Source organism: Aedes aegypti, unplaced genomic scaffold, assembly GCF_002204515.2.
Source record: "Aedes aegypti strain LVP_AGWG unplaced genomic scaffold, AaegL5.0 Primary Assembly AGWG_AaegL5_hic_scaff_796_PBJ_arrow, whole genome shotgun sequence".
NCBI classification, from domain to species: Eukaryota; Metazoa; Arthropoda; class Insecta; order Diptera; family Culicidae; genus Aedes; species Aedes aegypti.
In genome coordinates, this window is record NW_018736488.1 from 1 (window position 1) to 15855 (window position 15855).

The 15855-nt window shown below is 37.7% G+C and overlaps 1 long non-coding RNA gene across 1 annotated transcript; it reads left to right on the top strand.

Annotated features, from left to right (window-relative positions):
* Window positions 1-9637: 9637 nt before the first annotated feature.
* Window positions 9638-13345, top strand: LOC110681393. Its single transcript, XR_002503186.1, has 3 exons — window positions 9638-9647; window positions 9710-9823; window positions 13265-13345. It is a non-coding gene; the product is annotated as an uncharacterized LOC110681393 (long non-coding RNA).
* The last annotated feature ends 2510 nt before the right edge of the window (window positions 13346-15855 follow it).

A 15855-nucleotide genomic window follows, 5' to 3' on the forward strand; every position in this document is an offset into this window, starting at 1 on the left:
TATTGACTGTTTAACGAGAAACTTGCGACGATCGACGCGCCACCATAATTCATATAACGGAGGGTATTAGAACTAACTTGGAGGTGATGATTTTGCAATTTGTAGGTTAAAATCACCTCCAAACACTAGCGATCTTGCGGTGGGATGTTGACGTTTGATCACGAATTATTCGCTACAGTAGGTAAACAAAATGATTAATTACAAGAATCCAAGGGATCATCGCATCATGGGATCACTAGTTACACTTCCCTCCAAGCATAATAAAGTCAATAACATAATGAATAAAATAAAATAACAAGTAATCCTTTCATATATACAAAACATGACTGAAGACTCAATATGACGACACCTTTGATGACGAAGCGTTCAAAAAATTTGCATAATGCGAATCATGCAACATCAATCCAAAAAGTATGTAAATAAAGATCGGCACAGTATCAAACCATTCAAGGATCTTGTGTTATTTGTTGGAGAGCAGGTACATCACACACCTTGTAGTGGAGATGTCTTGGGTAAGAATTGTAGAGGTAGTATTTTAAGTGAATGAATTGTAGATATCTTTACTGCCCATACTCGCATAACAGTCCCATTTGAATTTTCACCACTTTTGAGATAACTTCATGAATAGTGTTTATTTTAAGTGTACTTTTCGAAATCATTTTTAAAATTTTACTTTTGTATGGGCAAAATGCGAAAAAAATACCAAACCATGTGCGTCCCATATTGAAAGTACCCGCATAACAGTCCCATTAGTTGATAACGAAGAAAATGAACTAATATATTTCCTTCAATTATTGTTGAAATCTAGCATTATGGTTTTCATTTTATAAAATATCAAATTATACAAGCTAAGGTGGTGCAGTTCATCTATATTTAAAAAATATTTCTATACAAAAAAGTTTATTTTTTCTTGATAGGCAAATTTTTCCCAGAATGCTTTTTTCTCTTCTGAAACCAATGGTAGAATCAAACTGACAAGTGAATCCTTGCGAACAGCGTCAATACCACGGGGTTTCCTTGCATTTTCACGAATTTCCCAAATTGAATCCTTCAGCGTTGATCTGTTTCATTTGGGATTTAGAAAACAACGTACAATTATGTGTTGCTTCTCCGTCGATTACAGACTCACTGTATTTTAACACGAAACATCCTTTTTGAACAATAATCTTCTTAATCTTGTCAATATATGGTCGCTTTGTACATTTATTGAGTGTGTACTGACTGACGTTAAATGGCGTTTGGAAGAAATCAGACACTTGCATATCAAATACATCGACCCTATTTTTTGCTTTTGTTACAACATCAACAAAATCAGGGTATGTAATCGTCGGATTCTGGCGCATTGCTTTTTCTACAGCAGCTTGGAAAGAATCTGCAGCCATAAACGTATGCCCAGACTCAAAATATTTGAGAACTATTTCCCTCTTAGTCGATACTGTGGCTATGGCTGTTATTGTCATCCGGTGAAACAGCCACGGTAGGTTCATCTTCTAATGGCGGTGAGTTGTCCGCTTAGGCCCCAAGCACAATGTGAACGGCAACGCGGTACAACGGCAAAACGGCATGCCCGTTTTGATCTACACTTTACTTATCAATCCAGTGTTGACTAAATCCTTTTCAACATTGACTTGACAAGTAGAGTGTAGCTCAATATGGGCTTGCCGTTTTGCCGTTGTACCGCGCTGCCGCTCACATTGTATTGACAATTCGAGTGACAATTAGAAGTTCGGCAGTCAAAACTTCGGCGAAGTTCGGCGTCGGCATTCTAATTTGGTGCTTCGCCGACGCATAAGGATTGCCTTTGTCGGCGTGGCACTTCGGTAGAATGCCGACGCCGAACTTCGGCGAACTTTCGGTGATATTTAATATCTCTTATGAAGTTCGGTCTAAAGTTAATCTGAATGCACAATACTTGAGGCTTTATTGTGCTACCGCAGGATCGCGCCCATTTCCATTGGACTCGACATCTGATACGGAGAAACGAGGAGGTTTTGAACTCACCATAGGAAATTTCACATTTGGGTGGACGCCAACAGGATTGCCGTCATCACGCTGACCAAACCTGGCTCGGTTTCTTAACTGGTTTAAATCCAACATCAACGCGTTACGGGTGGATTCACCAAACTTTCCGTATCGGCTGGCCGGTGCGGACAAATCGAATCCAGCAAAATCTTCATCACTGCTACCTTCACTCTCACTTCCACCACCATACAATTTAATGTATTCGAGGGACATTATAACAATTCAAACAACGGTTGGAAATCCAAAAGTGTCTTGGAATCGATTATAAACTTGGGACAATGTGTCAATGTTCGCGATAACAAAGTAAGCGAGTCCCAACTAATGGGACTGGTATGCGGGTATAAATGCATTTGGCGTGAGAAATACTCGGATAAGGAGTCCCATTTACCAGGATTCCAATTTAAATATGAAAATACAACGCATTCAAATGTATCTTAACTGCCAGCGACTCTTCCATATTGTAATTATAATATGCTGAACAATGCTACCTATATTTATTATAACCAGTAGCAGCAAAACGTATTTTTTGTAAAATTGTAAAGATGCGTTTTTCTCAACATGATGATTTCTCGAATGGGACTGTATTGCGAGTATGGGCAGTTTACCCAGACATGAAATAAAAGAGAGGAGCTGGCTGGTAGAAATATCAGTCAGTAGCCTGCGGTGTGGAGCGAATAGCCTTGTTGTTTTAGTTGTAGTTTTCATTTCAACATTATTATGTAAAACTAAAACCAATATGCTGCAATAATTGGCTACTGACTAGTTATTCCCTCCCCTTGGTTATGCGGTTGTTATGCATAATCCATTGGCACATATGATGGAAACCAAAGGCGTAACCTGTAGTGGTGGTATCACATTTTGGCATATTTTTCTTAAGGTGAAGATGAATCGAAGCCAAACCTTAAATTTTCAAGAGCACAAATCTGGAGATCCGAACACCCGTTTGAGCTGAAAACTTAATCGATTGGTCACTAGCTGGTTTTCAGCTTAAACGGATGTTTGATTGTCCAGATCCGTGCTCTTGAAAATTTGAGGTCTGGCTTCGATTCATCTTCACCTTAAAGCCGCGTCATAATTTATATGGCATAGACGCAATAATATCTCGGATGTGATCCAACGGACATTCTGCGTCATTGATAGAATTGATGCCCATTTCAAATAATTAATCTATTCGAAGTGGACATCAATACTATTGGTAACGATCAGTTTGCCTTTTGCTAACCTGAATGATCGGTAGCCACTATTAGCTAGCTAGACACACCGTTATCATAAAAAAAAGGACTAGTAGATTCACTGAGTAGAAATAAGTGGCGACAATCTTATTTCAATATGGTTTTTACATTGCCATAATGAGAAACACCTCTTTGGTAACAACGGTATAAATAATCTGATTCCAGCTTCATTTTCGCAAAATTTACAAGTAGAAAGTAGGCGTTGTGAAGCATTGCATTTGCCACCGAAAAGTGAATCTTGTAGGAGACAATAATAGAAGCCTAAGGTAACTTTACTCTTAAATATGCACTATACAATGACTATGGAAAGCAAGACGCTGAGATCGATCATTAGGGTACACTTGCTAGTTTCGAGAAATTGTTGAACAGACAAGGAAAGTGACTTTATTCTTTAAGGATATATGAACGTAAAGACCTGAAATTAACTTGAACTACCGTCGTTGGGGGTGACAATGGGTCAAAAAGGGATATGTGCAATTTATTTTTTGAATAACTATCGCAATTTAACTCCAATAAACTTCAAATTTGGTGTGTATGTACTTTGATGGTACATTAACAACTGTTCAAAAATTAAAGACAAATATTTATTCACAGCAGCACCACAAGTGAATGAAAAATGACCCAATCTCACCCCATAGAGGAAATAACTTGTTTTTAAGAATATGATTTCAAAACCATTCGGAACTGAAAAATATTGACAAAAAACGATGCAAACAAGACAAAAAGATATCTAAGATGTTTCACAAGTATGATAAATCCACTTAAAAGAAAGATTATACTGAAAATTGAAGAGCTATGAGAAAAAATATGTAAACCCAAAATTTATCGTCAAGTTTACATAAATTTTCTTGGTATTTCCCTCAAATTGTCTTAAAAGTCTCATCCCCATTGCTATAAAGCCCATTCATTTTCCCCAAAGGTGTACTGAAACAGTGATTATTTTAAACCTTCGCAAATAGTTAAATTTTGTTGCGACATTCCACGGTCAATAAATTTCAGGCAGAAGTTGACGTCATAATCCCAGTATTTCAGCGATCCAACTCATTTGTACTTCCGTGAGATGTTTCTATAATATGGAAACACTGATAAATAATCAAATTTAGAAAAAAAAAAACACCCTTTTGATAAAAATTTACGATGTTGCTGCGCACGAAACACAGTTTGCTGGTTTGAGAACTTGCCAAAATGCGTTGTATTGTTATTCAATGCACGGAATACTCGAGTAGACTTGTTTGATGTTTCAGAGATGCTGTATTTAGAAAGAATAAACACATCTTAATGAAAAAAGAGAACACCCGGCACCGTAAAATGACAAAAAAGAGGACTTGGAATTTCATTTACTATCGTTCTTGCTTGACCCAATCTCACCCCCATTTCAATGTTTTAGACATCATACCGAAAAAAAATGATTTTTTTGTGGGAAAATCAAACAAATTCTGGAAAATACCTGTGATGTGTAATGAAAGACTTTCAACATTCTACTAATACAACGATAGAGGCTAGAGTACATGCGTGATACTTTGTACAGGAGAAATTTAATGTTGTAAATTTTAATCTAGTTTTCAACATGCAAGTTTATTGATGTAGTAAACAAAAACTACTATTTCTAAAAATGCATATTGTAATGAATTATGTGTAATAATATGTTCCCTAACATATGACTTATTATTTTAATAATATCAGCGTTATTAGCTGAAATATTTCACAAACATATTTTTCCGTTTTGACCCAATCTCACCCCCTAGACCCATGTCACCCCCATCGACGGTACTACTAAACAGCCTAATTTTGTTAAGACTTGACGTCAATTTATTGACATTTAAGACTCTAATCTTACGTAAAAGACAAGAGTAATCAGAATAGCACTTAAATGACAAATTATTCAAAACCATTTTGACTAGACAGACAGTATTAGTAATGACACTACTACACTACTATTCAAACATTCTGATGGAGCTGCTGATTTTCACAATGCTTCCTTTTCTCAGAAGCAAGGGAATATGGGTATATTTAAAAAACTACCACGTCACAATAATAATAAAAAAAAACAGTGTTCATGTGGGCACCATAGCCTAGTCCGTCTAAGTATTGGTCCTGGTAGACGGGAAACTTGGCAAAGCCAGACGAGGGTTCAGCCTTGACAAGTTAAGCTGTCAGGCAGCTCCAACTGAGTAACCATACAAAAAAAAGGCTACTGACTAGTTATTGAACAAATACTTAAAAGTATCCCCTGGCGTTGTCTCGAATAAAATGTGTACAATCATATTTAACCCATTTAGAAATAGCGCATAAAACGATCTCACAGTTGATATTCCTTTCTTGACTGAGCGACAAGGAGCCACTTCAAATTGTTCAGGTTTAACAATACGCTTATTTGAGCGAAAACGAATCTCTGTCTAGCAAAAACGCGCGAAAACGACATGAAATTGTCAAAAATTAGTCCATTTGCTTGCGCTGTAACGAAGCACTGTCTATCTTCAATGAAATATAAAAGTATATTACAAATCTGTTAAATTAATTTGTGTCGCAACGCAATGATAAAATGCGTGTTGCGAACACCCATTTTAGACGATTGAAAAATATATCTTAAAGACAGGTTCAAAACTGTAAACCAACGGTAGTAGTTTACACCCGCTCTCGTTGGGACACCAACTAGCTGACTTCTTCACAAAGGCCTTGACGTTGGACGATTTGAGGAACTTCGGAAGAAGCTAGGAGTGACCCAACGAGAGGGGGTGTGAACGTAGTAGCCGTTGGTTTACTGACGTGAGCGCCCGAGCAATTTTTTCAACCCTACTCCACATCAAGACACGAAGTGTACCATACCGTTTCCTGTTGAATAAACCTTGTTCGTTATTGTTAGAACCCGTGTCCTGGTCATTTCTCCCAGCCCTGTCCGACTCAGATTTCATCAAAAACTTTAAAGTACTCTAGTCATGCCGTCTTTCGATAAAGTATTCTCAAACTAAGTGCAAAGATGCTTGACTACTCTATCTTTTGAATGCCGTGTGTCAATCTTATGGACATTTTTATTTGTAAATGATGTACATTGATATCACCAAAGCCATATTAATAAGCTCTTATTCAAACTTCATAGAAATAATGGTAAATATACATATCACTGTAACTTCTGATTTTCTCGAAGAATGATTTCAAATTTACAGAGAAGATGCTTGGATTTCTCATGTTTCCAATGCTTAATGCAAAGCTTATGATTACTTGGTTGGTTTACCAATTCATATCGAAGCATCGTTTGGGTAATATTTTTAAAGCATGTGAATATTACTTTCAAAATAGCTCAACAACCTGTAGGAATCACGATAGCTTTCGATTTCCTCGTTAGATTATTTTCAAATGCTCGGAAAAGATGCTTGAATACCATATCTTTCGAATGGTAGGTGCCGCGTTTTTTGCGTTAATAACGGTTTCTTTCAAAATTGGAGACCAAACTAGTATTTTAAATTGGAGTTCTTGGTTCAACCTATTTTCAAACGAACTGTTCCACTTGTAATGGCAGTAAAAATAATCCAGTATGTTTAGACAATGCATGTTTATGTTCAAAACATCATTTTTTCCAGGTGGCTCATTTGACTCGCGCTACTTTTTAAATAATATTTTGGTTTGGTTGGAAAAGAAAGAAAGAAAGCTATTAGTATTAGGATTTAACAGGAATTAGTGAGTTGTTATTGAATTACATTCTTGATTATAGTCAACGACATTATGTGTTTATCTAGGTTTCCTCAATCCCGTAGGCCAGAATTGCTATAGGTCCTTTTTAACATTTATATTCGTATTTGAGCAAGTTGAATGTTTTAAGTTCATTATTTTTGTCATGTTGGTCAGTTTGTTTTATACCGTGACCTGCTCTAATTTCTTGTGTTGCCTAATACCGTGTATTTGGGAATTATGTGTATTTTTAGCACATTACATTATTTATTTTTCTAGATGATTGTCGAAAATGACAGCATATTAAGTAGTCTATAGAAAGCCATGACAAATTTGAACTAATGTTACACATACAACTAACGCAAATAAGTTTATAATGCAATCGCCTGGTACCAACACACGGTTTTAGAACACGATTGCCTATGAGTTCGAAATACCGTGTTTCGACTATAATTTCAAAATGGCTGAATAAAATATATATGTTATTTCACGAATCAATTCAACAAATCTCAAGACGTTGTTTGGTACAGAAGTTTTAAATATGATGCGCTTCGTACGTTCAATTGAGAGATGTTTCAAAATGTCACCCGTAAGTCACATTCTACTCGGTGGATCCTTAGTCATTCTCCTCATTAGTCAAGATTATAACCATTTAAACAAAATCTAACCTATCTGCATCAAAGCGTGGCTACAGCTCCTGTTACCCCGATGCCTGGTAACAGGATAACCGTTGGATCACATTCGTAAGATTGATGCGTCTATAAAATAAACTTCAGCTTATAGTTGATTACACAACCAGCCATCAGCTAAGAGTCTCGAAACCATGTGCGAAATTCACAGATTTGTTTCTAAATTAACAAATCGGTAGAACTCTTACAAACAGTTACGGTAACATCATAAAACTCTACAAACTAAAAAAGCTGATCAGTCATTGGGCCGCACTCATAAATCCAGCGAGTCAACATAATCTGATGTGGGGCCCAGATAGTCGTAGCGGTAAACGCGCAGCTATTCAGCAAGACCAAGCTGAGGATCGTGGGATCGAATCCCACCGGTCGAGGATCTTTTCGGGTTGGAAATTTTCTCGACTTCCCAGGGCATAGAGTATCTTCGTACCTGCCACACGATATACGCATGCAAAAAAATGGTCATTGGCATAGTAAGCTCTCAGTTAATAACTGTGGAAGTGCTCATAAGAACACTAAGCTGAGTAAGCAGGCTCTGTCCCAGTGGGGACGTAACGCCAGAAAGAAGAAGGAAGGAAGAACATAATCTGGATTAATATTTAGTTCGTGATTCAACCAAACGAACCTTTCGGGCCAAATGGCTGGAAACCCATATATTTATTTACAATCCCGTACTTTCACAAAAACTATCTCGGCACAATTGATTTTAAACTAATTGTCTACTTTCAGACTCGCCAAGTGACCAATCTTTTGATTGATTTCGTTTGATTTCATTAACCCTTCAGTCGTCGCGTGGTTTGCCACCATTTGAACCACCACGATGAAGCTTGTGTACGATAAGCGAGTTTTTCCCCACTGTGTATATGTACAATAACCACGATGATTCACATGATTTTCCTATATTTCGCATTATTTAACCAGACCTATTATGTTTCCTACACATATACTGCAGTTTTGTATACAATTTGAATAACCTATTAAATAACTGTTACATTACTGTACATTAATTGCATACATAATAAAATAATTGTGATGTAACCCCCTTTGATTTATTCGTCAGAGTCCATACTGCTACCTGTAGTATAAAGATTTCCAATGGCCCTTCAATCTTAAGATGTTTGTTTCGCTCCTCTCGCAAAATAATCAAACATATCTCGTTTAATTTATGATCTCGCCCTAAAAGCCATTTGTAACCAAATGTGTATGTAGCTTATTGGAGAAGAACCAATGAACGAGAGGATTTACCGGATTTAAACTTTATTCAACAATACTGTGATGGAGAGAAAATCCTTCTATATCTAGCTCACAGCGGTGATAATTTTCATCTTTATTCATTCATTAAAAAAATAACGAGCTACGCACTCGGTTACTGAAAGCTTATAGGACGAGATATAGTCATTACCAAATGTTCACTCAAAATAAGATGATAAATTTATAGTGACCTTAAAACCGCTCACTGCAACATATTGCAATTAATACCGTTCGTTAATTGAATGTGTGCAATTATATTTTTCAAGGCACATTTATTGCATCCAGTTCAAGATCCAGTTGCTGAAATTAATTTCCTTCCATTTACAATAATCTTCCAATTAAACATTCAAAGCAACCCTTATCTGTCTCTTTTCTCACCCCTGACAGGTACGTTTGACAACCCGCGCCCCTTGCTGTCAAAATATTTGACACCAAAAAAGACGTCGGCCGAAAATCAATCCAAGCAGCCGCTGCTCTTCTGTTTGCTGTCGTTATCAGTGCCCAATAAATTAGTCGCGAGTTTAGTTTGTTGTTCGCAGTTGTGAGTGCGCAAATCTTGCCAGATGACCACAAATAGTGGCGGTCTATCGACCGGGTGTGGTAAAATGCTGCGTCCAAGATGCCCCTCGATGTATGGCGAAGTGGGCAAAAGCTTCCACCGGTTCCCGACGATCAACACTGCTCGGGATGTGCTGCGACGGGAACTGTGGGTTGAAGCGGTCGGTTTTGCCGAACGATTAAAAATATCATCGACATGTCCATCATTTGGTGGGAAACACTTTCGAAAAGGGTAAGAGGCGGTGCTAGAACGATTTTCTTTAGGGCGAAATTAAAATTGATTTTCTTTTACAGGAAAACCATCGCTTCCTATGGAGATAAGGGCCCCCAATTGGCTTCCCAGTCTGCATTTGAAATCCGGCCCAGAGATGGTTTCCATGACCAACCCGGTGAACAATAGTGTTGCAGGTAATTTTACTATTTTCTGTTGATAATTTAAATCATTCAAAAATCGTAAATAATATTGTTTATCATCGATTTTCTTTGTTCCTACCTTCAATATGGGATTTTGTATGTACCTTGGGCATTTAGTGTCATTTGGCCGCCATTTCTGTTTTAGTTGACAGATGTTATTTGCTTTAAAGGACATCTCAATACAGAGTCAGAATCAGAGCGAATGTGAAAACTAGCACATTCTCAGTAAAATCGGTTTGAAGTTAGCGATATTATAATTTTGAATTCTATATTATGTTTCTGATCGATTTAATCGCATGATGCATTTTTGTAGGATTTATTACAGTATTACTTATGTAGCAAAACATTTAATTGATTTTCATATTATGAACAACATGTTCAAATAAATACAATTGCACAATGCGCCATTGTGCCCCTCGATTTTTCGTTTCCTTTAGTTGACAACAGTGATTGCGCCTTTTGACCTCGTCCTTCTGGTTTGACTATCATCAGCTACGCTGTTTTACACGCACCTTCTGACGGTAGTTAGGTGAATAAAACTTAGTTTGTTTACATTGTCAGTTAGGCCGTTATTCTGGTACTGTATTAATCTGGCGGCGATAGGAAAAACACACTGAGAAAAATCTACACGTCAAGGACGGTAGTTTTTTCTTAAAGATTTGCGAATGAGGAAAACCACAAGACTTGAGTGTGGTAGCCATATAGATTTCGTCATTGATTTCACGGTTATAAAACATGTGTACAACATTAGGTTGCCATGTGAACAAATAGGAATGTCTAATATTAAATTATGAAAACTGTAAATATAGAATCCACTGCGTTGACGTATGGCAATAGGATTGATCACAGCAATCGGTTTCCTGTTACCTGCACACTTGCATTCCTTTTACCGCACTTGTTAACTGGCACTTGCTTGGGTAAGTTGTTGCGTGCATCGCGTGGAGGGTGATTCCTTTTCCGCGGATAAGTTTAAACCAGGTCCGTTCCACTCGAGCTCAGATCGGGTACCACTTCTAGTACTGCATTTGGTCCCTCGGTAGTGCAAATGGTACCCAAGTTTGACAGATCGCAGTACACTTTTCACGGCATTTCTAGATTACCTTATGAGCCATAAAAATTTTGGGCAACTGCGAGGCACATGGAGGTCTTTAATTTGTCTTGTTTAAAACTCCACAAAAACCAACTGATTTGCTCTTCAATTCGAAATGTTGTGGCTTTAGATAATCATATGTGATAGAATATGAATGCCATTGAGACAGAAAGAAGAAATTTGATAGAAGAACTCTTGCTCCCCAAAATATGGATTCGAGGCTCCTCTGCTTGTCGTAAGCTCACATAAATATTTTTATTTTCCGAATATACGGAAATCGACAGCAAGCTAATCGATTTCAAAATCGACCAGCTTGAACATGATAATAATGACAACAGGGTAAGCATAAGTTAAACACACTTAATCCCGTTGTTGGGTGATGATCTATGCACCCATAGATTGACGCATTCGAATCTGAAAGGGAAAGCTTCAGGAACTTATGTGGAAAACCTATGGAATGCATGTTGTGGATTGGTGAATCAGCATATGAAGCAAAACTAAAGAATTGGAATGTGTAACACACACTAAGTTTGTAAGAAAATCACAACAAATCAATATAGAAGTTCATGAATCGATCCATAATTTTAAACACACGAATCAAACGTGTGGATTTTCATCAGTGCATAAAATACGAACATTCGTTATATTATTTGAAGTGGCGTTCATATTTTGTGTAACATTGATTAATAAAAATTAACCTTTTTTCTTAAAAATATCCCTTGACAGAAGTAGCAGGTGTGTCCCACTCGGGGTTCAGATTGGGTATTATTTCTAGTTGCTGTATTTGGTCCCTTGGTACTGCAAAAGGTAACCAAGTTTGACAGATCGCAGTACACTTTTCACGGCATTCTAGATTTTGCTCTATTACCTTACTGCCGTGAGTTGCAAGTCAGTCCAATCTGTAGGCATTAGGGAAATCGACTTAGAAGTTTACGAACTTGCTTTCCATACGATTATTCAAAAACATCCAGAAGATTGGAATATGTTCCAATCTTAATGGAACTTTCACAATTTGCTTTTCACTGTTGATATTTATCGAGGGAAAATATATCTATAGATGATCAAAACTTGGTTCTTTTGTTTTGTTACACACTCAGGCACACTTCCGCACACACTTTTGAAATACGTGCACCCCCGCTAATTTGAAACGGTACCTCATGCAAACTATAGGGGTTCATTTTTAATTTGAACATCTAGTCACCCTAGAACCGTGTTTCTGGTTACCTCTTTCACTGTTTTGTTTTGATTATGCGTTTCGTTCCATAGCGTTCCATTTCACTTTACTTCGCTCCATGAGCTAAATGACGTTTGAACCATTTTTAATCTGAACGATGTGCAAATTAGCGGGGGTACAAATTAAAAAGTGTTCAGATTAAATGTGGTCAAACCAACGGGGGTACCCGGTACATAGGAACCACTTATGAATATTCGCCACAGTAAATCGGGTTGAAACTCATAGCCTTATGAAACCAAACTTTGAAAACAAAAAAGTGTTTTTCGCGGCATCCTAGAATCGAACCAAGGAACTTGTGATCGTTAGGCCCGTGCGTACACCACGCGCATATCGACGCCTTGATGGGAGTTGATGTTAAAACGATACGTAAAGCGTTCGTATTGCAATAACCGTTCCACCTTTCATAAGGCAAAATATATGCATTTCGATAGTCTAGTTCACAGCGTGTACGGTAATTATATAATGGGGACTGATATGCGATTACTTTTTTTTTATGTGACAATTTGACTTGCTGTTTTTTCTTAGTTTTTCCGAACAAATCATATTGTCTCATTCTCAAATCCAGATAATTTCTGAACTAAGGGTATTTAGTAAAGTTGTTTTGGAGGTGAAGCGCTATCTGATGGTGCCTCATTTAGTTCGGAATTCGACCGCTAGACAGTGCTGATGGACATGAAAATTTAACTTTTGTTTGCGGATATCTTCTTAGGATTCTGTCCGATTAGGAAGATGATGTTTTCGGCCAAAGTTGTTCAATAACTAAAGGGAAATCAGTATTCGAGCTAGGTAATTCTGCTGAAACTTTTGTTTTGCAGATATCTCAGGAGCCTGACCACTTAGAGAGATGGCGTCTTCGGAAAAATTTCAGTATTCATTATTCTTGTCAAGAGATTCGAGATTTTGTCACCAGGCGGCGCTAGCGAGCATGAAACATGAGCTGCTGGTGTAGGGGTTAAATAATAAAATGTTCAGTACGGACCCCCAATGTTTCAACCTTGCTCAAACATTTAACAATAAATAAACTATTTACGTTATTGTAAACTATATTATGTACCTTCTCCCTGCTCCTAGAATTTCACTGCATTTGATAACATCTCTCTTTTCCCGATAGAAACACCTCTCGTGACCGCGAGCATCGTTGTGCCCCCACAACGGGAAGCTGTGCCCATTGTTCCGATAATGGGACCACCAAAGCGTTCCCAAAGACTTCAACCTACCGTAAGTATTTCTTTATTTCTTTATTTATCTTCATTCCAACTGACATTTGTTTGTCTCATTGAAAATCTTAAACTAAATGCTACATACACACAAACACACAATTGACATCAGTATAACAAATTTGAGTGACAAACATTATAAAAAGCAATACGATTCATAATCGAACATAACAATCAATATCATTTTGATAAACTGTTAACTGTTAAAGTATTGTTGGATGGAGTGCACAGAAATTACGTCTGATCGTTTGTGTTTTTATTTTTCTCCATATAGCGAATTTTGCCGGCTGTGTCTAGCCGAGGAGTTGCAAATGGTATTCCCGAAGGATTCCAGGGTATACGACCAGTTGGCCAGCAAAATCAGCGATCATTTACGCTTTGACGGTAAGTAACTTCGAATGTGAGCCCTAGCTTTGAATCTTCTTTTTTACCTTTGATTGAATGTTATGGATTTAACAATTAAAAAAATGGAAGCTTTTAATAAATCACCTAAATCTTAGAAAAACTGAACGACAAATTATGGAAGAAATTTAAAAAAAAATTAGTGGAGGCATCCCATGATCTTGAGGGTCTCCTTAGCAGAGTGGTTAGAATCTGCGGCTACCAAAGCAAAGCCATGCTGAAGGTGTCCGGGTTCGATTCCTGGTCGGTCCATGATCTTTTCGTCATGGAAATTTCTTTGACTTCCTTGGGCATAGAGTATCATCGTACCTGCCACCACGATATACGATGCGAAAATGGCAGCTTAGGTAAAGAAAGCTGTCAGTCACTAAGCTGAGAAGCAGGCTCTGTCCCAGTGCGGACATAATTATAAGAAGAAGAAGTGGAGTCACCTCTCGAGGAATCGCTTGAGTTCTTGAATGAAATGTGCTGAACTCCAGAATTTTCTTGAGTAATATAATAAAAAATGGTAGAATTTCCTAAAAATATCATTGCGAACGTTTCGAATTCCAAAAGTTAGGTTATCCTTCGAAAAATCCTGGTTAATTCATAAAGGTATATTGAACTAAATTAAAGGTAGTAATTCCTTAAGAAAGCCGGTAATAACGGTGTGTTCAGTAAAAAATGAGAATGCATTCAATAACTTTCTGTAATTAAAGTAAAGAGTGTATTTTTCCTATCCAAGAGAATTGCTCTTTGGACTCGTTAAAAATGGACGGCATGTTTTTTTTTCGCTTGGGTGCTGTCAGTTCAATCGAAGATGGCGTTGAACTCCGCAGGCGTGTTTGTACGGTTTTACGTCATACGTTCCGGATGAAAGGAACCCGATCAACTTGCTCCAGTGCTGTTTTTTTGAGGATTTTTTCAGCTTATTCAGTGTCCTACTGTACGAAAGTGATTTGGCAGGCTAAAGGTACGAAGCAGTTGACCACGTGCAGTGCACGTCAGTGCCATCCAGCGCTCTTGTGAGAGCATCGCGACTAAGTGCGTCGTACGGCTGATCTGAGCCACTTCTCGAATCTTAATTGACGTTTTTTTTTAAAGAATAACCTCTATGTTTTTAATGAATACACTTAATTCGTTTATTTTTTTTGCTATGTGACTAAAAAACTCATTTTTATTGAACACCCGTTATTTCTTGATGAAATCCTGGACAAAAAATACTAGCAGCTTGATCCTAAAAAATATATAAAAAAATACCTGGCAGGATTTTTGGAAAAATCTAATGTGCTTGATCTCCTTATTTCTGTTAGTATATTTTTGTTTACTTGGTTCCTGTGTAATTCTAATCTATGAAATACAAATTGTCCACGACGTATGATGGGATTGGTAGTCTAATGGCTACCGCTTCTGCTTCATAGGCAGATGGTCATGGGTTCAATCCCATGCCCGTCCCTTTCCTCGTACTTTGTAGTTGTATCTTTTACTTCTATCTTTCCACTCCAAATCTATCACAGTTGATCTATTTGGTGCATATCATTTGCTAGAACTAGAGACGGGCAAAAAAAAATCTTTCCCTACGCTTCCATTCTTCCATCATTATAGCACGTCTTTGCTTACGCCTGATACATAGGCAGTCTGCTAACCAAACTGCAAGCCTCATGAACTGGCGTAGACGCAGTGATATATACTGTAGGAGCCAGTTGAATGCATTATTAATTCCTCCTCCTTCTCCTCATTGATCAGCATTCTGATGTGGCAGGCGTCATTGTTGCCTAAAAATAGAAGATCACCAGCACTTATACATTGAGCGTGTCTGTTAATCCCGAACATTCATCCGGTTAATTTCTTGTGTAAGTGCAGCTGATCTGGCTACTCCAGTAGCAACCACGGGCGACCAATCAAGGTCAAGCTCTAAGAACTTCAAATTGTCTAAGATGATATTGATGAAATCTGCTAGCTCGAGCTTATAGATGCTATGAATCTCGTTGTCTCAACGTCATTCAGGAGTTTGTCGTAGTCCTGCTTCTATATTTCAACGACCTCGTCTTCATATGACAACATGCTGTCATCCTTACCCCTGTGCATCTCAGCTATGCCAATG